The sequence below is a fragment of the Strigops habroptila genome, chromosome 2 (assembly GCF_004027225.2).
Source record: "Strigops habroptila isolate Jane chromosome 2, bStrHab1.2.pri, whole genome shotgun sequence".
Taxonomy (NCBI): Eukaryota; Metazoa; Chordata; class Aves; order Psittaciformes; family Psittacidae; genus Strigops; species Strigops habroptila.
The window spans coordinates 106,947,270-106,962,956 of NC_044278.2; positions in this window are offsets into that span (position 1 = coordinate 106,947,270).

The window sequence follows — 15,687 nt, forward strand, 5'->3', positions numbered from 1 at the left end:
CTGTAAAAGGCACAGCCGGGAGCTGCCAGAGGGATTTATCTTGTGCACACTGAGCTGAAGCTGCAGGATGCTGCCTGCTCCAGGAATCCTTTGGGCTGGCCAGTCAGTCCCCAGGACTTCATGATTGTGTGTCTGCGTGTGTCCCTGAGTGTGTTTCCTCCTGAACCCTGCACATTTCCCCCCTCTACTTTCACCACCTATTCTTCTAAAAAATAAATTGAACATAGCTTGGTCTTGACTAGTTGCTCCTTTGAGTAATAATCAAAACAATATTAACTCAGATAAATGAACCTTCAGAAAGGTGAAATAAGTCCAGTTCTTGCAGCTTTCTTTTCTAAGTGTTCTGACAAAAGTGGCACTTAGATACAGGAAGTACTTGCATGTCAAACAGAAATGTGAGGGTGCTGAGGTGCTGGCACAGGGTGCCCTGAGAAGCTGTGGCTGCCCCATGCCTGGCAGTGTTCAAGGCCAGGTTGGATGGGGCTTGGAGCAACATGGTCTAGTGGAAGGTGTCCCTGGCTGTGGTAGGGGGTTGGAACTAGATGATCTTCAAGGTTCCTTCCAACCCAAACCATTTTATGATTCTATGACTTCATATGATATCAGTAGCTCTGATACTAAATATGCTCATAAATATTTCCAGGCTTCCAGAGTCTGCTCTGTCTAGCTAAGCTTGTCACTGTAGAAAGCCAGTGGTATATAAATTCACATATATCCAAAGCACAACCTTATACCTTCATTTGGGACCTTTTGAGTGTCAGATGTTAAATGCTACCTAGTGAACCTGCATTTGTCATGTCTACTGTGGCACAGACAAGGCGGGTGAATTTTACCTCCAAGTCATTCAGTTTTTGTTAGTTTAGCAGGTTTTGTTAGTTTAGCAGGCCTCTGTGATTACAGAAGCCCTGACAGCACGCAGTCCATCACAAAGATCTCTGATCAGCAGGCAGAAGCAGCGATCAAATATGGGCATGCTTTGAGGAGCTGGAATGGTTAAAGTGGAGTGGTTAAAGAAGCAACATGAACCTGACTTCCCTCCAGAAACTTTCCACTACTTGGGTATTGGTAGCTTGAATCTGCTCTTCTTGAAGGGTAAATAAAATCTAAATTCTGGGAAATAATAAAAAAGCCAAACAAACCTGAACTTCCAAATCTACTGCATTATTAGCTAGACAACTGTACTAAGTCATAAATCCAAGACCTTTCAATCTAAAAAATCCTTATTTCTTATCAAATTTATGACTTGTCATGGATTTTTATCAACCTTTGGTAAGTGGGTAGGTCACCAGGGATTACATAGATCACAGTGCTCCTGAAGAATGTGAACACAGGATTAAATGGAAGTTTGGAGAAACATGGATGAAAGTAATTGATTCTCATCCCCAGTCAACCTGAGACTGAGAAATTATGCATTCTGTTGCTACCCAAGAACCTAAGAGAACTGAGGGACCAGTCTGGAAGAATGATCCTATTCTTGCCTGTTTTAATTGCCTAGGCTATTGGTCTGGAGGCTGATAGAGCTGCTAATTTTATCACAAAGTAAGTTTCAATAGAAGTAAAGAGCTATTCACATATGAAGGAGAAATAAATATTCTAGAAAACATGGTAGGTGTTATTAGCTTCTTTCACTTTATGGTATTGTTAATGATTTCCTGTATAGATTTAAACAAATAAATGGTTGGTGAGGGTTGTTTTATAGTGTCCTACGTCTCTGTGTGGTAATGTGGTTGTTCACTCAAAGGTACACTCTGACCTTGTTTGATGAGGGTGTTCCTTATGTTGAGATAGGTATCTGTATGGTAGAACATAATATAAACGTTGGGGGGAAAAAAAGCTGCACAACTGAGTCATCAAAATCCATGGACAGACTTATAGATAATAAATATCCAAAAAGATATCTAAATAAGTAGCTATCTACATACAAATCCACTTTGTTCATGAGGCATTAAAATGGCTCTGTGGAGATGATGCAAGTGAAATTACTCCACAGCAGAATGAACTCACAGAAGCAGTCAGTGAAGAACAGAAACACCCAGAAACAGAAGCTAGGACAAGGAAATCTCCTAACTCCTCTTCCTGAGGACCTGATCTTCCAGAAGGACCTACAACAAAACTTCAAAGACAACCCTGGGAACTAAAAGTCATAACATTTCAGAATATTAAAACCCAACTCAATAAGCATTTTATAACCATTAAATATTTTTATATTTTCCCTCGCATCTCAGCAACTGTTAAGCCATCCCTGCTCTACACAGGTAAACAACCTATATCTGATCTATAGGTCCATCATTGTCTCACCCCTCTTTGACAACTATCTCTATCCCTCCTCCCTCAAAATGTTAGTAGTATTATGTTAGAGCAATGACTTCCAGCTTGATGTTTGCTGTGTCTAGATTAGTTGTACAAGAATCGTATTTCCCTCCCAAACATCCATTTACTCCAATGTAATAGATGGCATCTACCTCTGCAAATCTTGCCATCTTGGACATCTAAGACAGCATCTTAGATTGTCAAAGTTACAGAAGCATATCTAACTCAGTAAAGTGTCAGGAAATTACAGGATCATGAAACCTGCCCCACTGAAATACCAAATGGAATTCATGCACATTGACATTTCAGAGCCAATGACTAAACTGTGTAAGAATCTGTCTTTAGGCGAGTTTAAGATTGCCTTTAGGTGAGGTTAAGAACCAAACCCAAACCAGCAATTTATTCTACTACATAAAATAAGAGAAGTGCTTGTTCTCCTGTCCTCCTTTTTGTCATTTATCAATCTTACACCTCACTTCAATTTATTGTTTGGAATGACTCCTTCTAGTCATTCTTTGCTCCGATGAAGCCAACTTCCTACATCTCTTTTCTGTTTGGGAAATGCTGATGTGTGAAACCGTACAGATTTCTGCTAACAAAGAATGCTCTTTGAGCTTTGTGCCATGGACCCTTTGGGCATGTTGATCAAAGAGGTACTTTTTCTGCAAGCACTGCATCTTGGAGGGAACCCTATGATTCACTGCCCACTGTCACGGTCATCTGTTTTCCCAGATTCCCACTTTTGGCCCAGATGCATTCTCTGATAATTTCTGAAGAGGAGTATTACTTCTAATTGCCTTCCCAATGACTCTGTTCTGTCCAGCGCCTGCAACAAAGGACAGCGAAGACACTGATAGGTAAATGTAATCACTGAGTTAATTCAGACAAGTCACTCTGCACTCTTGGCAAAAATTAAACGAACTTTCATGTATGGTAGGTGCCACAAAGTTTAGCCTACCTGGAAGAACTGCCCAGACAAATGAGCTGTGATTACATCTGCAAGCTTCAACTGACTAGATTAATCCAGTATGAGCTGGTAACACAGGTAGTGTTTCTTTTCTTGTAAATTACTTGGGTGGGAGGCTGAAGGGTTACAGAAACTGTGGTGGCAACAATTAATTGGCCTCAGGGATGGAGGACATCAAAGAGATTGGGCCTCAGGCCATGTGATGAGCAGAGCCATTGCCAGATTATACCAGTGATCTAGTACAAAAGGTAATAAATTGTTATGATGATAGCCCTTTGGGAGCAACCACCATACACAGTCATCTGATACCATGTAGAAGATGAAGCCCAGAAACTGCAACACATAGAAGCTAAGCTGTCACCCATAGAGCCACCATGTCAACCAGTCAGAACGAGTGACCTGTTCCTCTGGGGTTACTGGTATAGGACTGGTCTAAACTAGACCAGTGGGGCTGAAGCTCTCATCTGTGTGCGATGAGTTTGCAGAATAGGAATAATTATCCACTCACCCATCCTCCCAGGCAAAGAAATACTTGACTGTATATCACTGAGTACAGTATCACACCACCCAATCTCCTTGTGACCACAGGATGCACACTGCAGATAAGAGACAATTTTCATTTCAAAAAAGTGACGCAAATGCCTGTCTTAGGCTTTGCAACTGGAAGCAGGTCCCATGGTCTTTCATCCCGAATGCCATCCAGTTTGAGCCTCACCTTGTTTACATTGGAGGTAGACTGAGTGCTTTCAGGGCAGGAAGTCTTCCCTCTGCCCATGGGAACTGAAAGCCATTTAGAAGTGACTAAAGAGAGGGAAGGAAGAAGGGGTGTTTTTTATGAGGGTTTTCTTGCACTCCATTAGAGAACTAGCCCTCTGAACTCCCTCCCAAGGTTTCACTTCCACTACCCCTTCAGAGTCATTCTGTCAGGGATATTACCGTCCTTCCAAACTAAACTGTTCTGGTTCAGAAAGAAATACAGACAAGTCTTCCACCAGTGAAGTCCTGATCCTAGCTAAAACATACTTTGAATTGAAACAGAACTAAGCAGATCTGCTGATTTCAGTAATGAAAATGAAAACTATTATCAACGGGACAAAGCCTCACCCTAATACACCTGTCTGAGATCTCTCAAAGACTATTTGCACATCTTTGCTCTCAGATCTTCAGTTTTTATGCCCCAGAATATGTCTGGTTTCAACAGGAAAGCTCTTTGGTTTTGCAGGAGTCAAAGACGTTTAGGGATTCTTAGTGTTCAGTTCTGGAATTCTGCTACTCATATGCATGTTGTTCTCTTTTTATCTGCTGAAGGATATGGTGCTGAAGGATATGGTGCTGAAGGACAAGAAGCTCCTTAAAGCTGCCATGGTAGACAAAGCTGAGAAACAGCATTATCCACTGGAGGGCAGTGAAAGGCTGGGGAAATCTGAGGTGAGAGTGAGAATACTTCTGCCTAAATAAGACCCGTAACTAGAAAGATCCTGAGTTGCCCAAGACTGAAAGAAAATGGTACACTCGGCATAACTGGCAGAGTTTTGGTAGCAGGGGGGCTACAGGAGTGACCTGAGTAGGTCATGGACTGCCCTTCATTCACAGCTGGTTCCAGCTGCCTTGGCAATGGACACCACCAACCCACCATGTGCCAAAACTTGGACCAAGGAGAGAAGCAGAGAGCACCTCTGTGAAAACATACTTAATAAAGAGTGGCTGCTGAGAGGAGATGGGTGAGAATACACGTGACGACACAGAGAAGACACAGGAGCAGATACACGCTGAGGGTACTGCAGGCCATGAAGAAATCCCTGCAGGAGCAAGGACTACACTGGAGAGGGCTGCAGTCTGAGGCAGCTGAGAAGGGTAAAAAGTGTGGAGTGACAAGAAACGAAACCACTGTGAATAATGCCAATCTCCTATGCTGCCTCGTGCCTCGCTGAGTGTAACATCCGTCAAAAGCAAGGGGAAGGTGTCTGGACTGAAGTGGAGGTGTTTTCGCATGGCACTTAATTTTTATCTTGTTTTTCAGTACCCCTGAATGAGTAGTTAAAAAATACATAGTTGGGTATGTATAGGTATATGTAGGGATTTAATAAATTAAAAATCAGTGAACTCTCTCAACATGAGACATGGCAACTGGGCAGCCTAGAAAAGACAAGCACTCATCTTTCTTAAGATTATGCTCTATTTAGGAGCCAGATTGGCTGCAAATGTGGAATGTGGTGCAGAATGTGGATCTCTGAGCTAAGATCTGCTCTGGAATGGTTCCTAGCAAATTCGGCCTTTAGAAGAAACAATAGAGAACAAATGTTAAAGGCAGCAAGCTGCTTCGTATCAAAAGGGTTTGCATGCATCTCCTGCATGTAAGTTTGGCTTTGCTCTTAAGGATATTTTCAAGACATTTTCGTCTCCTCCCTCGAAGCACAGGCTACTCTGAAGCTGCAGGAAGACGCGCTCCCACCGCTGCACCACACTGCACAGAGCCGGGGGCTGTGAAGCACAAGGCCAGACACGCAGGGCACCGCCACAGCACAGAGCGGTGCCCAGGCTGCGCACGGAACCGCGCCCTCCTCACACACGGGCGGGGAAGACAAAGTGCCCCAAGAGCCCGAGCCAGGTCGGGCTGGCAGGACCGACAGCACACAGACCTCCTGCCCTCGCAGCCCCACGGAGCAGCCGAGCCGCCCGCAGCTCCCACCCCACAAACACCGCTCCCGCCGCCTCCCTCACGGCCGGCGCCATGACTCCGGCGGTGCGAGGAGCGCGCATGCCCCATCCTCCGCGGGCGGCCGAGCGCGAAGGGCGGGCGGTGCAGGCGCCATTTTAGCGCGAGGGGGCGCCCGCCGCCGCGCTGGGGGGACAGCGGGGGGCTCGGTGGGGGGGGTGCGGGCGGGAGCTCTGGACACGCGGAGTAAAGTTCAAACAGAGCTTCTTAAAAACAAACACTTTGACAAAGAATTATAGAAAAAGCCTGTATTTTACCTGCCAGAAATCTGTGCCTTGCCTTAAAAGCATGTTGTGTTTAGCCCATCGTATCTTACAGAACACACAGGGTTTATGTGGATGCATTAGCAGTAATTAATCTTGGTAAGAAGTTGCGATGATGTGCTGGTGGTGTGCCATGCCAGAGATGTGTCCACGTGTTTGTGACCGATGGCATTTTAAGATGCAAAGAACAGTTGGACAAAGTGTTTTTTGCTGAGGCCCCTGGTAAACGCCTTGGTGCTGAGCAGATTGTCAGTGGTTCCCAGGATCAGAGCCACAGACAGGTTTAGAGATGGATCATTTCCATTAAAAAAACCCCACTTTCTCCAGAAGTAAATTCCAGTTGCGTTTCCAGTTAAGATGCGTTCTGTGTTCTCTGCAGTCTCCTGAAATGATGATATCTAACAGATAACAGGTACCCTAACAGAAACACCGTAATGAATGTTACTTAGTACAAGCAGTTGTCCATATGAAACTATCAAACATTTTAGAAGACAGCTGCTTTTTAAGAGGGTTATTTACTGAGCACAGGCCCCTTTCTGGGAAGTGCGAGGCAGGCACAGCTTCCCTCAGCATTGTAGGTCAGTCACCAGCTCTTTTTGAGCCAGACTTGAAGATAAAAGCTAGCTTACCTTGGTCAACACTTAATAAGCCTCATTAGACTTATCAACCATTCAGGTTTTCCTATTTCATTCAAGTAGATGCATTTATGTCAAACATTTGTAGAGACATTTTTTGGTGTATCTTTTTTTTTTGCCTGCATCCAGCAGTCACAGCTAGCCAAAGCTAGCTAAAGCCAGCTGGCAAGCTCAGCTACCTGGTCCTTTGATTTAGATCGCTTTTCTATGCAAGCATTGGTGATGATCCTAAAGTGTGACTAGCTCAAAGTTTGAGTTCAGATGTATACATAAAGTCTTGTCAGTCACTCTGAATGTATTCCAGTCTAACTCAAAATCTGGCTTGTGATTTCCAAATAGCAGAATGCCTTGTTCTTTCTTTTGTTAAAGTTCTGACTTGTGAGGAAATGGCAAAAAGTCTTGACAGTTCCAGGTGGGTCAAAATGCAAGTAAATACATATCTGACTACAAATTTAGAAAGTTCTTTTTCTCAAGTATGCATTGTCTAAGATACTGTACTCCAGGAAGCACAACGATTTTTTCATAAAGCAAAAGTAATCAGAGCTGTTTCAGAAAGTTTTGACTCACTGTTAATGCAAGTTAGATACCAGGAGACCACCCCTTAGCAAGCTGAGAAAATTGAACAGCCATTGATTTATACATACCGATTATAGAATCAGAAGGTGTCTTGGAAGTGGTCACTGTCAGCTGAGGTGTCATGATGTGACTGCTAAAGTTATGGCTGAAATCACTGTTGGTTTGATAGGGTGGCTAATGTTGGCAAGGGGTTTAGTGGTATAAGTAGGCTGACTGGTAGTAGTGGACTAAGGGATACTGATGGGTCAAAGTGGTTGTTGTGAGTGGGGGGTTCCTGAAAAATTTGCATGTCAAAGCTACATCACACAGAAAAAAAAAAGTAACCAAAAGAAACATGACACACAACAAAAATTACAGTTTTCATAAAATAGTGACAATAGTGACTTTGTAATAAAATCATGCAAGTGGTTCCAATATATCAGTCTATCCATTCTTTTTCTTCTTTCACGGATGTAATAGTAAGTAATTTTCCTGCATGGATATTACATTTATCATACCCCAAAAAAATGACAAAGCAAGAATCACAGTACTCTGTTACGTGTTATTTACTCTTGGATAACTTTTCACCTGTGTGTTTCCTGTGGGAAAACCTAATTTGTAGTTTCTAGGACTGAAGGGCAGGTAAGGAAAAGTTGATAAAAAAACCAAACCAAAACCAAACAACAAATCCAAATAAAATTCTGGTCAATGTTATAAGTTGTAAATCTTTGGATAAGACTAGTACATTTCATAGACTTATTGCTACCTTACACTGTTATCAGATAACATTTTGAAACATAGAAAACACTTTACACAGCTACTCTTTCAGTTAAGAACCTGTTTTATTTTTGTAAACAAAGCTCCAAGAATAATTCCTCTATCATGAACTTATTTTTCAACATAACACTGATTTTACTAAGGTTGCGTATACATTAAGACTGTTGGATAAAGAGAGAATAATGAGTCTGTGATCAATCTCAGTCCAAATGGAATCATATACATGAAGTTAGAGGGTGCCTGGAAGACTAATATTTTCTGACACTCATGTTGACCAAAAAAACCCCTCAAACCCAAACAAACAAACAAACTTAACATTGCTTATTTTGTGTTAATTTATGAGAACAACCAAACATTTTCCCTTTGAATGTATATTAAACTGTAAGTTCAAAATGTGTTCCAATATCTTTCCCCATGGTTAAAGTTCAGCTAAAGTAATGCTATGTTAAAGGTGCAGTTTACATCATTTACTCATTAGTGGAATGTCTTGCCAAGATTAAAACGGAGAGTGGAATGCTGTTCCACGGGTCTGGTTGATACCTAACCTCTTTAACTTTTATTCTGCTTTTACAAAACTTTTCCCTCTCTCTCCTCACTTAAAGAAAATGTTTAGGAACTGCTTGGAATAAAAATACTGAGACCTAAATTTCAACATGGATATAAGAACAGGCATATTAAAAAAAAACCCCAAATCTTTAAATACTTAATACCAAAATAGAATGTTCTTGAGAAAAGTTAATTATTTTTCTAAGAAGGAACTGATATGAAACATGAGCATGTTATTTAACTAAAATTTCTTCAAGCAGGAAATTTTAAATGGTTTTTGTATATGTAGGAATTTTAGGAAAAAAATTTAAAGGTGCTTACCTCTGCATTATTTGTATAACCTTATAGTATCTGTTTTCTATAGTATCTTTTTATGTGTGGAATAGTTTTATTTTACACCATTCAAATCTCTGTTATTATTTGTGTTTTGTTGATATTGACAAAAACTAAAATGAAGAAAAAATAATTTCATCTCAGTTTCACATCGAACTTGATCTCAATTTCTGCATTTCATGTGTAACACCTAATGTGCTTGCACAGAATGCTTTTCCTCCAAGTATGGTTTAAAATGTCAGAAGGCATGTTTTGATTTTAAGAGTAATGTCTTTCGTAGGAATAAGTAGCACTTCTTTCAATATAGATGTGAACAGCAGAAAGAATGAAGAAACAATAGGTAAGACAATGTAAGACTTCAGATAGGAACTGGCAGAAACCATGCTTCTGAGACATTAAATGTTAAAACTACCAAAATCACCCTGCATGACCACCTTAACAAGCATTACTGTGATCAGGTTTGGGCTCTCCAGTACAAGAAAGCAAATGGCATACAGGAGGGTGTCCAGTGGAGGCCACCAACATGGTCCGGGGGTGCAGCATATAACATCCAAAGAGAAGCTGAGGGTACCCGAATAAGAGAAGGCTGAGAGGGATCTTCTTGCAGCCTTCATGTTCCTCATGGGAGGATGTAGAGAAGACAGGGCCTCTCTTTTCTGGGAGGCATGCAGCAAAAGGACAAAGGCCAACAATGACAACTTGCACAAACTGGCTAGATATAAGGATTTTTTTTTTATCATTTTTATTTTTGTTTTCTTACCATGAGGGTATTTAAACACTGAAACAGGGACCCAGAGTTCTGGAATCCTCAGCCTTGGAGATATTCAAGCTTAACAGGACATGGCCCTGAACAGCCTGTTCTAGCTGATCCTGCTTTAAGCAGTGGGTTAGGCTAGATGGCCTCCAGAGATAGAATCACAGAATCACGGAATGGTTTGGGTTCGAAAGGACATTAAGACCATCTAGTTCCAACTCCCCTGCTATGGGCAGGGACACCTCGCACTAGACCAGGTTGTTCAAGGCCCTGTCCAACCTGATTCTAGACTTCTGTGAATATTTTTTGATAAACCCAAAGCAACGATTTGAAAGGAACATTCATTAGGGTAGAACAGCTGGAGAATTACATCCGTGTGCTTACCTTATTACAGTTAGGACATTAATGTGGAAACTAAATCAAATTCAGAGCATATTTTAATATTTGTAGTACTGATAGTGTTAATACTGGAGACTACAGAGGCTCACAGTGTGATTCCTGGAAATCACAGTGTGATTTAGCTGGGTTCTTATGAACAATGTAAACCCCACAAATCCTACATAGAGCATTTCAGGGTAGGCAAATTGTTTAAAAGGAACTCGTTGTGCCTTAAATACATGCAGTATAGAGATACTGAATTTGATACTTGAAAACAAGAATATGGCAGGAATGAAAGAACTAGCTCTTCTTCACTTCTCTCAGATATGACCATTTACCTGTGCATCACAGACTGTACGGCTGCATGATACGCTACCTCACATCCAGTCTTTCACTGATGACATAAAATGTGCTGGTGCAAGCTCTTTCAGAAAACCACTTTCTCAGTTCCCTATCTCAATAATACCTCACTGACACAGGCCAAGTCTGCAACACTGCAAAACCAGTTGGATGAACTGCATGTATGTCAGACTAAACTGTCTTCAAATTATACTGCTTGATCTAATGAAACAATTTCTTCTGCCTGGAAACCACATTTTGTTTGTGGTAGACCATCACAGTGCTGCCTTGGACGTTCTTACCTACATCTCTTTTGTCGAGGTGTGAAGGAAAAGTGATAGTGCGAGTAAGGTGTAAAAACAACCATGGAAAGACTGTCCCAGCTCTTCTGCTAGGTTGGGATGGAGTGGAGAGAGAGTTCTCATCTGCCTGTAAAATACTATCGTACACATAAGCCTGGTTTTGGCTTTCTCCTCTCAGCCCTAGTCTATATCCAGGTGGTAGGATTTAACGAAAAACCACACAATGCAAAGTCTGGCATTTACACATGTACAGGACAGATCAATTGTGGATTCTGGCCTTTGCCACACTGGGTTTAGTGTCTACTGTTATGACAATATCCCATCACAAATAAGCAAGTAATCTGAAATGAATACTACAGAAAAAATGCAGTCTTAGTTAAGAAAGATCTCAGAATTGCAAGTTTTGCAATTAAATATACACCGGTTGTGTTTTTCCTGTAATGTCATGGCTGAGTGCAGCGTCACAGGGTATTCTGGTTAAAAAATAGGATCAATGTAGTAAACAGACCACTTTGTTAGTGATTTTCTTTTAAAGACTAAATTTCCTCATCTGGTTATATTAAAATTAGGGTGGGAGCACAGCTAAAATGGACTTCCCAAAGAAGAACCCAATCCTCCAAAAATGGATCTACATCAGAGCTGTTCTTGTCCCTCAGCCCCTGACACTATGCCTCTGCCCTTGCACTGGAACTGGAGGTCTTCCCATTGACAGGAATCTCATTCTGAGAGCTAGGTCAATAAAGCACAGATCTTATGTAAGAATCCCCCCCTCTCAAATCCCAAGATGTTTCCTGGTGGCTCAGCCAGCTGCATGGGCTCCCTGCAGGATTAGTTGAGTGGAGAAGGGGCCAGGCCCACACAGCTGGAGGTGGAAGGCTTAGCACAGCGGTTCACCCTAGAAGAGAAAAGCCAGTCAGTCCCCTGGAGCCTATGACTCCCAAAACCCCAGAGCAGGGCAGGGATCCCAGGCTGAAGGCGCAAACTGAGTGGTGGACACAACACACACTGGATTACCAGATTCCAGGCCTATAGCGCAGACCAGCATAACCATCATGTGTGCTTTGCCCAGTCTGACAGAAATGCAGCCAAGGGCACCTCGTGATCCACACCAAATTTGTATTTCCAGGAGTTTCTCCCTGGAAAACAAAACAAAAGGTCTTCCCAAATTTTGAGAATATTCACTTGGCTATAATTCCTAAATAATAATGGAAAGCTTTCAGATAGGGTTGTACCCTAGTCTATATGGTGGAAACTCTAGGCAATTTGCTGGGTCTTTTTACGTATTATTTTCAAAGTCATCAGAGTGATCAACTGAAAAAAAACCAAACAAAAACTATTCTGTTCAGTCCAAAGAACAGAAGTTGCCTGCTAAAGAGGCTGCGGCTGCAGTTGGAGATGTTAAGTGTTATTCCATGAAGCACTGGGAGAATATGATTCTCTTAAGACAAAGAAATCTGTCAGAGGGTTGAAGAACAGCTTCTTTTGTTTCAGAGACAGAGAGATTTGGAAAAAAAAAATAAAATCATGCTATCAACATGTGCTAAGTAGATTTAAACTTCGATGGTCCTTGGGCTTTATTTTGTCTGCCTTTCTGAGACATAGCTCAAGGTTTGAAGCTGTAATCTCCAGTTTTGCCATTAGCTCTATCAATATCATTTATGTTGGTCTCAGTGCTGGAAGATTACAGATTTGAGGGAGCTGTGTTTGGACTGGGTAAGAAGCCAGTGTTGTTTGAGATTTTACTAGTTATTACTGAAATTAGCACCCACATCAGTTACTTAGGCCTCAAGGGGCACTATGCTTGCAACAAACCCCCATTTTTTTTGGCTCGGTACAGTTCCAATCAGGGGGTCACATCTCAGTTGACAGTGGTATGCAAGACCTGAATTACTGAAGCATAAAGACTCGTGTAACCTCATATTGATTGCCTGCAAAATGCCACCCTCTGTCTTACCATTTCTGTTGGGTTTGGGGATTTTCAATGACAACTGAGTACCTAAATTCAATTCTTGATATTTTCTCATAATATTCTCCACATATTGAAAGTCAGCTCCCTCCTTATTTGGTCGCTTTTGCTTAGTTAATACCTTTTTTGATATTGCAATATAGAAATGCGTCCTGCTTCACATTGCCTTGGCAGAGACAGCAGACCCACCCCTGCACCACAGGAGATGGCAGTGCAGCCATAAGCCGTGTTTTTCCACTGAGTAGCTTACCATTATGTTCCTCAAATTCATTTTTTATGGCTCATTTTAGACAGTGTTAGAATACTTTAATTTTAAAATTGTGATTTCCTTCACCTTCAAACCTTTTTCTTTCTATAGACACAGGACAGGAAGGCATCTTTTGGCTACCAGAGCTAATGCCCATCTGCCAGGTAGTTATTTTCTTGCTTCTGCTACTTGTGTGCATTTTTGACAGCAGTCCCATCCCATCTCAGTGTCCTTTGCTAGATTAACAAGCCGAGCTCCTGTGGTCCATAGAGACCCTTCTGCATCTTTCTGCACGTTTTCACAATATGTGTAAGCAGCACATACACCATAGCTCAGAAGAAGTCTCCCGGAACTTTGTACAGTCCTGTCCAGAGATGTAACACATCTCTGTCTTGGTTCCAGCTGATGCATCCTAGGTTTACATTTGCCCTTTGTGCAGCTATTAGGCCTTTTCAGCTCATGGCCGTCCTGGGAACAGCACGTATTTATTTCCCTCAGTTCCTAAACATTTCCAAATGATGAGTTTATGCCACAAATCTTTGTTACTAGTTCCCCCATAAATGACATTGTGTTCTATAGTGGTAAGTTTAATTTCAGTCCCAAGGCTGCACAGTTCTTCCAAATAGTTTTCAAACATTTTTAATGGCTTTTAACAGGAAAAGTAAGAAGAAACTAATGAAGCAGAGGTGAAAAACTACCTTAGACATTGTTTTATTGTTTCAGTTGTTCTTCCTAATTTCACCCATTAGTTTGACCTTTGCTTTCTTCCTTTATTTTTCTATGAGAAAAGTGGTTGTGTTGGAGAGATGGTATAAGATGGTGAAAAATCAAAAATGTGAAAATGTGCAATTGTTGAATTAAAAACAAACAAACAAATAAAAAAACCAAAACAGAAAAGCAAACAACATTTTATTTCATAATAAACCAGGAGCTTTTATTGAAGAAATTCTATTGGAAAAATCCTTACCCTGATATTTTCCCAGAATAAACTTAATAAAGGAAAAGCCACTCTATTATTCCAAGAATGTATTACATTAAACAAAACAGATTTATTTAGAGACAGTAATTCTTGTATGTAGCATGGATAAAGAAATAGAAAAAAACCCACAACACTGGAGTAAATCATAGTCTGACCATGAAGGACCTCTAGTGGCATAAATACTTCCGATTAAAAAACCCCTAAAATTATGCTTACTCATCATTTTACAAGGAATCCCTTCTGCAGCTTCAGATTTTAAATTCTTTCCTTTGGTCTATAAGGTAAATGCAGAAAATACAATTTTGTTATAGTAATACACAGTAATGTGTCTAGGCATAAGCGGCATTGCGCTTTCACTCCCCTGTAACTTAAAGCAGGCGCTGTCAACTTAAAAATTATGCTCTGTGTTTTCACTTATCATTGTTACCTGCTTTTATCACCTACTCAAACTTACGATTTTCAGGAGGAGCAGCCTGATAGGATACACTGAAATAAAACTGTTTAATAAAAAGAGGTTGAAAGCAGCTGAGGTATGAGAGCTGTGTCCCTGTCTCATTTGTTAGGGCTGTGCTAATTCTTTTAGTTGTCCTCAGCTCAAAAGTAATTTTTTTGGAAAAGCAGCAAAAAAAGCTCTGCCATTACTTGCAGGTTATCCTTCAACCACTCTAGAAGATAACCAACCATAAGAAGTATTTAGATTCTTAGTTCCTTTCAATTACATTTCAAAATAGTTTGATATTTTACATACAAATTTAGAATGGAAAGATTTCATTTTTAAAGAATTCTACAAAGGTATTGCTAATAGTTCTTTGTCGACATTTTTTCTGAGTCAAAGAAGCCTACTAGTCTAGAGGCTCAGTAAGCATCTAAATACATTCTGTGTGCAGATAAACTATAGCTGCTCCAAGGGATTTCACTCACCCTGGAAAAGACACCATAAACCATGTTACACTGGAACTAGTTGCTTTTGTAGAGCACCAGTAACCGAGTTTCTATCTATGACAGAGAAGGCACAGCCTTAGGTGAACACACTCCTGAGTTTCCACTGGTGAGCCAGTGGGGCAAACTCAGGGGACAACAAAAATCCAGAAGCACACAGCCATGGGCACCCCTGAGGTGAACCATGACTCGTTGTAAAAGCAGGAGCCTGGAGGAGGAGTAGCTGAACACAAAGTCATGTTTAGATGTCTCAGATATCTCTGCATTCATGGCCATGTTGTCCACAGCCGTAAAACTTTCTTGAGACAGCAATCTGAAATGACCTTAGTCTCCAAAGTCCAACACAGGACACTGTTAAAAATTGTTGCTGTTGGGTTCTTTTTAAACCTTCTTCTTTTATTTAAAAAAAAAAAGAAAAAAGCTAAAAGGCCATCCCTGCCTGTTTTAACTCTCACAGTAGACAGCTACTGCCCTGGGACTGCAGTCCTGCAGCTGAACAGCTCCAGTGTAAAGCCCCAGGCTGGCAGTGGCTTTCTGGTGTGAGGCTCCTGCAGCTGACCTGCAACAAGGAATTCCAAGAGCTGAGTTTAAATGGAGACAAAAAGCACCACGGACATGATTTTCCATCTTTTAAGCATTGGCAGCCATGATTCCATCTCTGGAGAATCGGCAGCAGATTGC